Source organism: Aptenodytes patagonicus, chromosome 7 (assembly GCF_965638725.1).
Source record: "Aptenodytes patagonicus chromosome 7, bAptPat1.pri.cur, whole genome shotgun sequence".
Classification (NCBI taxonomy): domain Eukaryota; kingdom Metazoa; phylum Chordata; class Aves; order Sphenisciformes; family Spheniscidae; genus Aptenodytes; species Aptenodytes patagonicus.
Genome location: NC_134955.1, coordinates 67,488,111 through 67,496,444, shown reverse-complemented (window position 1 = coordinate 67,496,444; position 8,334 = coordinate 67,488,111). Strand labels below are relative to the sequence as shown.

General features: G+C 55.3%; 1 pseudogene; it reads right to left on the bottom strand.

Annotated features, from left to right (window-relative positions):
• Positions 1-1,586: 1,586 nt before the first annotated feature.
• On the bottom strand, positions 1,587-6,825 carry LOC143163881 (inositol 1,4,5-trisphosphate receptor-interacting protein-like 1; annotated as a pseudogene).
• Between the last annotated feature and the right edge of the window lie 1,509 nt (positions 6,826-8,334).

Genomic DNA, 8,334 nt, shown 5'->3' with positions numbered 1-8,334 from the left:
GCCAGCAAACGGAGCCCATTTCACAGGTGAGACTGTCACCACAGGAGCCCCCACAACAACCCTGCCATGTTTCCTCAGCCCATCTGCTTGCTTTGGGGCCTGCTTGAGCAAGGATGCCGCTTTCCCAGCTGCGTGGCCATGCAGCCTGCATTGTCCTCGGTCCCCTTCAGCTCCTTCTAGGTTATTGTCACTGTGTGTCCTGGTTTCGGCTGGGATAGAGTTAATTTTCTTCCTAGTAGCTGGTACAGTGCTGTGTTTTGGGTTTAGGATGAGAACAATGTTGATAACGCACCGATGTTTTAGTTGTTGCTGAGCAGTGCTTACACTAGCCAAGGACTTTTCAGCTGCCCGTGCTCTACCGACTGAGAAGGCTGGAGGTGCACAAGAAGCTGGGAGGGGGCACAGCCAAACTGGCCACAGGGACATTCCATACCATGGGACGTCACGCTCAGTACATAAACTGGGGAAAGCTGGCCGGGGGGGCCGCTGCTCGGGGACTGGCTGGGCATCGGTCGGCGGGTGGTGAGCAATTGCACTGTGCATCACTTGCTTTGTGTATTATTATTATTGTTGTTGTTGTTGTTGTTGTTGTTATTATTTTATTTCAATTACTGAACTGTTTTTATCTCAACCCACGAGTTTTTGTCACCTGTGCTCTTCCAATTCTCTCCCCCACCCCACCGGGGGTGGGGGAGGAGTGAGCGAGCGGCCGCGTGGTGTTCAGTTGCCGATTGAGGTTAAACCACGACAAGCGGCTAATAATCTGAGGGCCGTACAAGGCTCGGAAGTTTCCTGGTAACGTCTTCAACCCGAGCCCCAGGGAGGCAGAAGGCTTCCCGAAAAGGCACGTCTGCTCAGCAGACCGGGGGAGTAGTGAATGAATTCTTCGTTTTGCTTTGCCGGGGCGTGGAGCTTTTGCTTTACCTACTACACTGTCCTCTCTCAAGCCACAAGTTTTCCCACTTTTCCCCTTCAGCTTCTCTCCACCATCCCACTGGCGGAAGGTGATTGAGCAGCTGTGTGATGCCAAGCTGCCTACTGGGATTAACCCACACCACCTGGGAAGCCAAAGCCCGTGAATCATTGAAACCAGAGCCCACTGCATCAGCGCTTCTGCAAAATGCTCCCCGACTCTGTGGCAGCTGAGCTCTCAGCACCCTGTGCCCACGTTCCCCAGCAACGTGATGCACAGACACTCACAGACGCAGCGTCTGCGTGTTAAACAAGTGATTTATTGACATCTCTGCACATGGTACAGCTCCCAGAGAGAGTGGGCTCTCTCAAAGAGGCGGGGGCAGTCGCTGTCCAGGTGGTGACGGGAGTCTCTGTTGCAAGGCTCCTTGCAATGGCCCCTTCAGCTGCATTGGGTCTGACTCCCCAGGGTGTGCTTTTGCTGTGGAGGAGAGGTGGGGCAGCAATTCCCTCTGCCGAATGAGCAGCGTGTTCTCCATGTCCAGCGTGGCCGGCCTGGCAGCACCAGCTTCCCGGGGAGCGTCTTCAGGCCTGGCCATGTGCCTGAAGAACGGCACCTCTGCCATAGCACAGCTCTCTGGCCACGTCCTGCTGCTGGTAACACTTGCCTCTGCCTACTCGATGCTCAGGAAGGTGTCTGAGTCATCTTGCCGCACCCCAAATATTATCTCAATCAGGAGGGTACTACTATCGGAAGCGTTCATCAGCCGGAGCTTGCAGGAGCGCCTGGAGGGCAGCACTATTAGACGGCAGTGTCTCGACCGAGTCAAAACCACCCAGGCTGCTTTGACCAATACCTGGAACCAGCGGGTGGTTTTCTCCAGGTCCAGGTAGGGGCCGGTGCAGAGGGTGCCTAGGAGGCTGGGACACTGATTTTTCCTCAGCTCCTCCTTGGGGCGGTGGACGAAGCACAGCATGTCCTCCACCAGCGGCTCCCTCGTGCAGGTGCACTCCAGCTCCACGCGGAGCCTGGAGTTCCTCACCGGCATCTCCCCTGTGGTGCCCAGCTCCAGGTGGAAGGCGTGCCCATGGCGGGGCTTCAGGGGCACGAGCAGGCGGTAGACAGCATCATCCTCAAAGGGACTCCAACCTTCAAAGGCGCTGACCACGCTGATGGCTGGCTTCAGTCGCGGCATGAAACTATTCCTGGAGAGTATTCGGCACATGCGGAGAAGCTCATCCACCAGCTCCTTCACCCTTGTGAACGATTCTGGCTGGTCCAGGAGACGCTTGGCCGAAATCCTGCCCACAACCAGTGCAACACCGGCCTTTTCTTCTTGCTCCTCCTTATCCGCCTTGTTTCTGGAACTGCCCGCCTTGCTGCTGCTGGCTGGCTGACAGCTCCTTTTCCTGAGCCACCGGCAGAGCCCAAAGAGCAGGACCAGGACTCCAGCAACGGCCCAGAATTGCCACTGCTGCAAGGCAGCAAAGAGCAGGGCTCCCCAGGCCACGCCACTCTGCTCCTGGGGCCTCTGCTCCTGGGGCCTCGGCTCCAGCTCCTGCAGCAGCTGACTCATCTCCTGGCTCAGCTGCACCGCACGCTGCTGCATGCGCTCGCGCGTGGCCTCATCCAGCTCATCACCGACCATCTGCGGGTGCTGGATCATGCTTTGCACAAGCAGGGTGAGGAATTTTGTGGCAGCCATGGCCTGCAGGAGGAGGGAGAGAAGGGGTTCAGTGGGGCTGAGAGGGAGGGAGCTGGCGGCGGGGGGAGAGGGGACGGGATCCGCAGGGAGCTGCGGGCAGGTAGGTGAATTGCGAGGGAAAACAATCACAGAAAGAGGTTCTTCCAGGAAAATTGCTGCTCCAGTTTCCAGCGGGCAGTTCCCCAGACAGAGCAGAAGGGCTGATCTTACTCCTGATCTTAATGAAGAAACTTCTGACTCGTATGTACAAGAAATGAGAAACGAGTACTGTGATGAGGATCAGAAGGGCCCTGCCTCCAGCCAGGGGGAGGAAAGGGACAACCGGGTTTACTGGACTGTCTGGATTCGGTGGCCTGGCACATCACACCCACAGAAGTATAAGGCTCTAGTGGACACTGGTGCACAGTGTACCCTAATACCATCAAGCTACATAGGGGCAGAACCCATCTGTATTTCTGGGGTGACGGGGGGATCCCAACAGCTAACTGTATTGGAAGCCGAAGTAAGTCTAACTGGGAATGGGTGGCAGAAGCACCCCATTGTGACTGGCCCAGATGCTCCGTGCATCCTTGGCATAGACTAGTTAAAAGGTTTAGTTGAGTTAAACCACGACACTTTCCCAGATTACTGGAAAGATTTTCTTTCCCACTCTTCCTATTTTTTTTTTTTTTTGTGTGTCTAAAAATCCAAATTAACTTCCTCTGAGGAAATGCCTACTTTCTGTGTCTACCAGGGCAAAGGCGGCCATTGTCTGGGGAAAATGGCTCTGATGGGAATGTGAATGCAGGGACAGGGCATTAACATCTGCTGAATTGGGTTACAAGTGGGATGGAGTTTCACCCGAGAGATTACATTCATAGATTCTTGGTGGATTTTTTTTCCACAGTTCCTCCCAACGCACAATTTGCTGGCAGCAAAATGTGGCCAGCTCCAGCGGCAGCATCAAAGGTGCATTTTTAAATAACTGTCGCCGCCAGTTGCTGCTCTGGGACCGGGTTCCCAGCAGCTCCTAGAAAGAAGACGAGATGCTCTCTGCCTGCTCCTGTGCCCGCAGCCTCCATGATCACGAGCTGCCAGCAAACGGAGCCCATTTCACAGGTGAGACTGTCACCACAGGAGCCCCCACAACAACCCTGCCATGTTTCCTCAGCCCATCTGCTTGCTTTGGGGCCTGCTTGAGCAAGGATGCCGCTTTCCCAGCTGCGTGGCCATGCAGCCTGCATTGTCCTCGGTCCCCTTCAGCTCCTTCTAGGTTATTGTCACTGTGTGTCCTGGTTTCGGCTGGGATAGAGTTAATTTTCTTCCTAGTAGCTGGTACAGTGCTGTGTTTTGGGTTTAGGATGAGAACAATGTTGATAACGCACCGATGTTTTAGTTGTTGCTGAGCAGTGCTTACACTAGCCAAGGACTTTTCAGCTGCCCGTGCTCTACCGACTGAGAAGGCTGCAGGTGCACAAGAAGCTGGGAGGGGGCACAGCCAAACTGGCCACAGGGACATTCCATACCATGGGACGTCACGCTCAGTACATAAACTGGGGAAAGCTGGCCGGGGGGGCCGCTGCTCGGGGACTGGCTGGGCATCGGTCGGCGGGTGGTGAGCAATTGCACTGTGCATCACTTGCTTTGCATATTATTATTATTGTTGTTGTTGTTGTTGTTGTTGTTATTATTTTATTTCAATTACTGAACTGTTTTTATCTCAACCCACGAGTTTTTGTCACCTGTGCTCTTCCAATTCTCTCCCCCACCCCACCGGGGGTGGGGGAGGAGTGAGCGAGCGGCCGCGTGGTGTTCAGTTGCCGATTGAGGTTAAACCACGACAAGCGGCTAATAATCTGAGGGCCGTACAAGGCTCGGAAGTTTCCTGGTAACGTCTTCAACCCGAGCCCCAGGGAGGCAGAAGGCTTCCCGAAAAGGCACGTCTGCTCAGCAGACCGGGGGAGTAGTGAATGAATTCTTCGTTTTGCTTTGCCGGGGCGTGGAGCTTTTGCTTTACCTACTACACTGTCCTCTCTCAAGCCACAAGTTTTCCCACTTTTCCCCTTCAGCTTCTCTCCACCATCCCACTGGCGGAAGGTGATTGAGCAGCTGTGTGATGCCAAGCTGCCTACTGGGATTAACCCACACCACCTGGGAAGCCAAAGCCAGTGAATCATTGAAACCAGAGCCCACTGCATCAGCGCTTCTGCAAAATGCTCCCCGACTCTGTGGCAGCTGAGCTCTCAGCACCCTGTGCCCACGTTCCCCAGCAACGTGATGCACAGACACTCACAGACGCAGCGTCTGCGTGTTAAACAAGTGATTTATTGACATCTCTGCACATGGTACAGCTCCCAGAGAGAGTGGGCTCTCTCAAAGAGGCGGGGGCAGTCGCTGTCCAGGTGGTGACGGGAGTCTCTGTTGCAAGGCTCCTTGCAATGGCCCCTTCAGCTGCATTGGGTCTGACTCCCCAGGGTGTGCTTTTGCTGTGGAGGAGAGGTGGGGCAGCAATTCCCTCTGCCGAATGAGCAGCGTGTTCTCCATGTCCAGCGTGGCCGGCCTGGCAGCACCAGCTTCCCGGGGAGCGTCTTCAGGCCTGGCCATGTGCCTGAAGAACGGCACCTCTGCCATAGCACAGCTCTCTGGCCACGTCCTGCTGCTGGTAACACTTGCCTCTGCCTACTCGATGCTCAGGAAGGTGTCTGAGTCATCTTGCCGCACCCCAAATATTATCTCAATCAGGAGGGTACTACTATCGGAAGCGTTCATCAGCCGGAGCTTGCAGGAGCGCCTGGAGGGCAGCACTATTAGACGGCAGTGTCTCGACCGAGTCAAAACCACCCAGGCTGCTTTGACCAATACCTGGAACCAGCGGGTGGTTTTCTCCAGGTCCAGGTAGGGGCCGGTGCAGAGGGTGCCTAGGAGGCTGGGACACTGATTTTTCCTCAGCTCCTCCTTGGGGCGGTGGACGAAGCACAGCATGTCCTCCACCAGCGGCTCCCTCGTGCAGGTGCACTCCAGCTCCACGCGGAGCCTGGAGTTCCTCACCGGCATCTCCCCCGTGGTGCCCAGCTCCAGGTGGAAGGCGTGCCCATGGCGGGGCTTCAGGGGCACGAGCAGGCGGTAGACAGCATCATCCTCAAAGGGACTCCAACCTTCAAAGGCGCTGACCACGCTGATGGCTGGCTTCAGTCGCGGCATGAAACTATTCCTGGAGAGTATTCGGCACATGCGGAGAAGCTCATCCACCAGCTCCTTCACCCTTGTGAACGATTCTGGCTGGTCCAGGAGACGCTTGGCCGAAATCCTGCCCACAACCAGTGCAACACCGGCCTTTTCTTCTTGCTCCTCCTTATCCGCCTTGTTTCTGGAACTGCCCGCCTTGCTGCTGCTGGCTGGCTGACAGCTCCTTTTCCTGAGCCACCGGCAGAGCCCAAAGAGCAGGACCAGGACTCCAGCAACGGCCCAGAATTGCCACTGCTGCAAGGCAGCAAAGAGCAGGGCTCCCCAGGCCACGCCACTCTGCTCCTGGGGCCTCTGCTCCTGGGGCCTCGGCTCCAGCTCCTGCAGCAGCTGACTCATCTCCTGGCTCAGCTGCACCGCACGCTGCTGCATGCGCTCGCGCGTGGCCTCATCCAGCTCATCACCGACCATCTGCGGGTGCTGGATCATGCTTTGCACAAGCAGGGTGAGGAATTTTGTGGCAGCCATGGCCTGCAGGAGGAGGGAGAGAAGGGGTTCAGTGGGGCTGAGAGGGAGGGAGCTGGCGGCGGGGGGAGCGGGGACGGGAGCCGCAGGGAGCTGCGGGCAGGTAGGAGAGGGGACGAGGCAGCTGGGAGGCAGCAAGGCCTGCGACCAGCCCCGGCGGTGGCGGCACCGTTCCCTGCCCAAGGCGCTCCCACGAGCGGCTGGGCCCTCGATGCAGGCTGAGAACCCACCCCCTGGGGGCCCGTGTTTCTGCCCCTGCCCTCGTCCAGCCCGGCCTCCCGCCGCGTGCGCACTCACCACTGGCCCAGGCCGTACTGGGGCAGCGCTGCCTGCTGGTGCCCCTTAGAGCCGCCCCCACTGTGACTCGTCCCCTGTGCTGTCACAGGCGCCAGAGCGCATCACAGGCACGCCCGCCAGCCAGCCCTGGCCTTCGGCCCCACCCTGGCTCAGCGACTCACAGCTGCCCTGGTGTACTGGTTAAGACTGGGCTAGAGTTAATTTTCTTCACAGGAGCTTGCATGGTGCTATATTTTGGATTCATTCTCACTGAATCATAGAACCATAGAATCATTTAGGTTGGAAAAGACCCTTAAGATCACCGAGTCCAACCGTTAACCTAACACTGCCAAGTCCACCACAAAACCATGTCCCTAAGCACCACACCTACATGTCTTTTAAATACCTCCAGGGATGGGGACTCCACCACTTCCCTGGGCAGCCCGTTTCAATGCTTGACAACCCTTGCGGTGAAGAAATTTTTCCTCATGTCCAATCTAAACCTCCCCTGGCACAACTTGAGGCCATTTCCTCTCGTCCTATCGCTTGTTACTTGGGACAAGAGTCCGGCACCCACTTTTAGTTTCCCATGCTCTACCGACTGAGAAGGCTGGAGGTGCACAAGAAGCTGGGAGGGGGCACAGCCAAACTGGCCACAGGGACATTCCATACCATGGGACGTCATGCTCAGTACATAAACTGGGGAAAGCTGGCCGGGGGGGCCGCTGCTCGGGGACTGGCTGGGCATCGGTCGGCGGGTGGTGAGCAATTGCACTGTGCATCACTTGCTTTGTGTATTATTATTACTATTATGATTATCATTTTATTTCAATTATTAAACTGTTTTTATCTCAACCCACGAGTTTTTGTCACCTGTGCTCTTCCAATTCTCTCCCCCATCCCACCGGGGGCACGGGGAGTGAGCGAGCGGCTGCGTGGTGCTCAGTTGCCGACTGAGGTTAAACCACGACAGTCCTTTTTGGCGCCCAACGTGGGGCACGAAGGGTTTGAGATAATAACAGATTAACCGGAGTGTATTAAGGAACTTGTATCTGTTAATAGTTGTGGGTCACAATGTTGGTGTCTCTGTTCTCACTATGGATTTGTGTAATCTGCATCGTGCTCCTTTTTTTGCTGTACTTGTTAAAGATTGGTGTTGGTTTTTGCAGTTTGCTGTGGTCTGCAGTGATTAGTGATGTCTCGCTTGTGAGGTTTGTTTTTAGAACATTGACCTTGACCTCAGTGTGGTATGTAAGTTTCGCAATGAAGCCGTTACTGTACCACGGATACCATTTTGTGGAGCCAACTAGCAATTACAGTAACATTTCTGAGCGTTTTTTTACGGAGGAAATACAGAATGGCAGTGTCACTACCTTCTTCTATGATGTTTCCTCCTTCGTTACAGTAACTTTTCAGTATTTTGAACAGCCTTGGGTAGTTAAGATACTTCTATTGGTACTTCTTTGGAATATTGTTTTGGTTTTGTCTAAAGTTGGTAAGCAATTTAAGAATATCATCCAGAGATCTGCCCCAAGGCTGAATAGTTATGAGTGGCAGGGTGTGTGGGACAAGATGGGCAAGCACCTAGGCCAATGGGCACCCCCAGTGTTTTGGAACGTCACGCCTGAGCAAGTGCAGAATCCTGAAAAGTTAGGAGAATATTTGGACAAAGTATGCTGTCACCCTGGCAACTCCAGAGAGATGCAGATCATTGCAACGTGCTGGGGCCTGGCCCATGCCTACCGATCCCTGT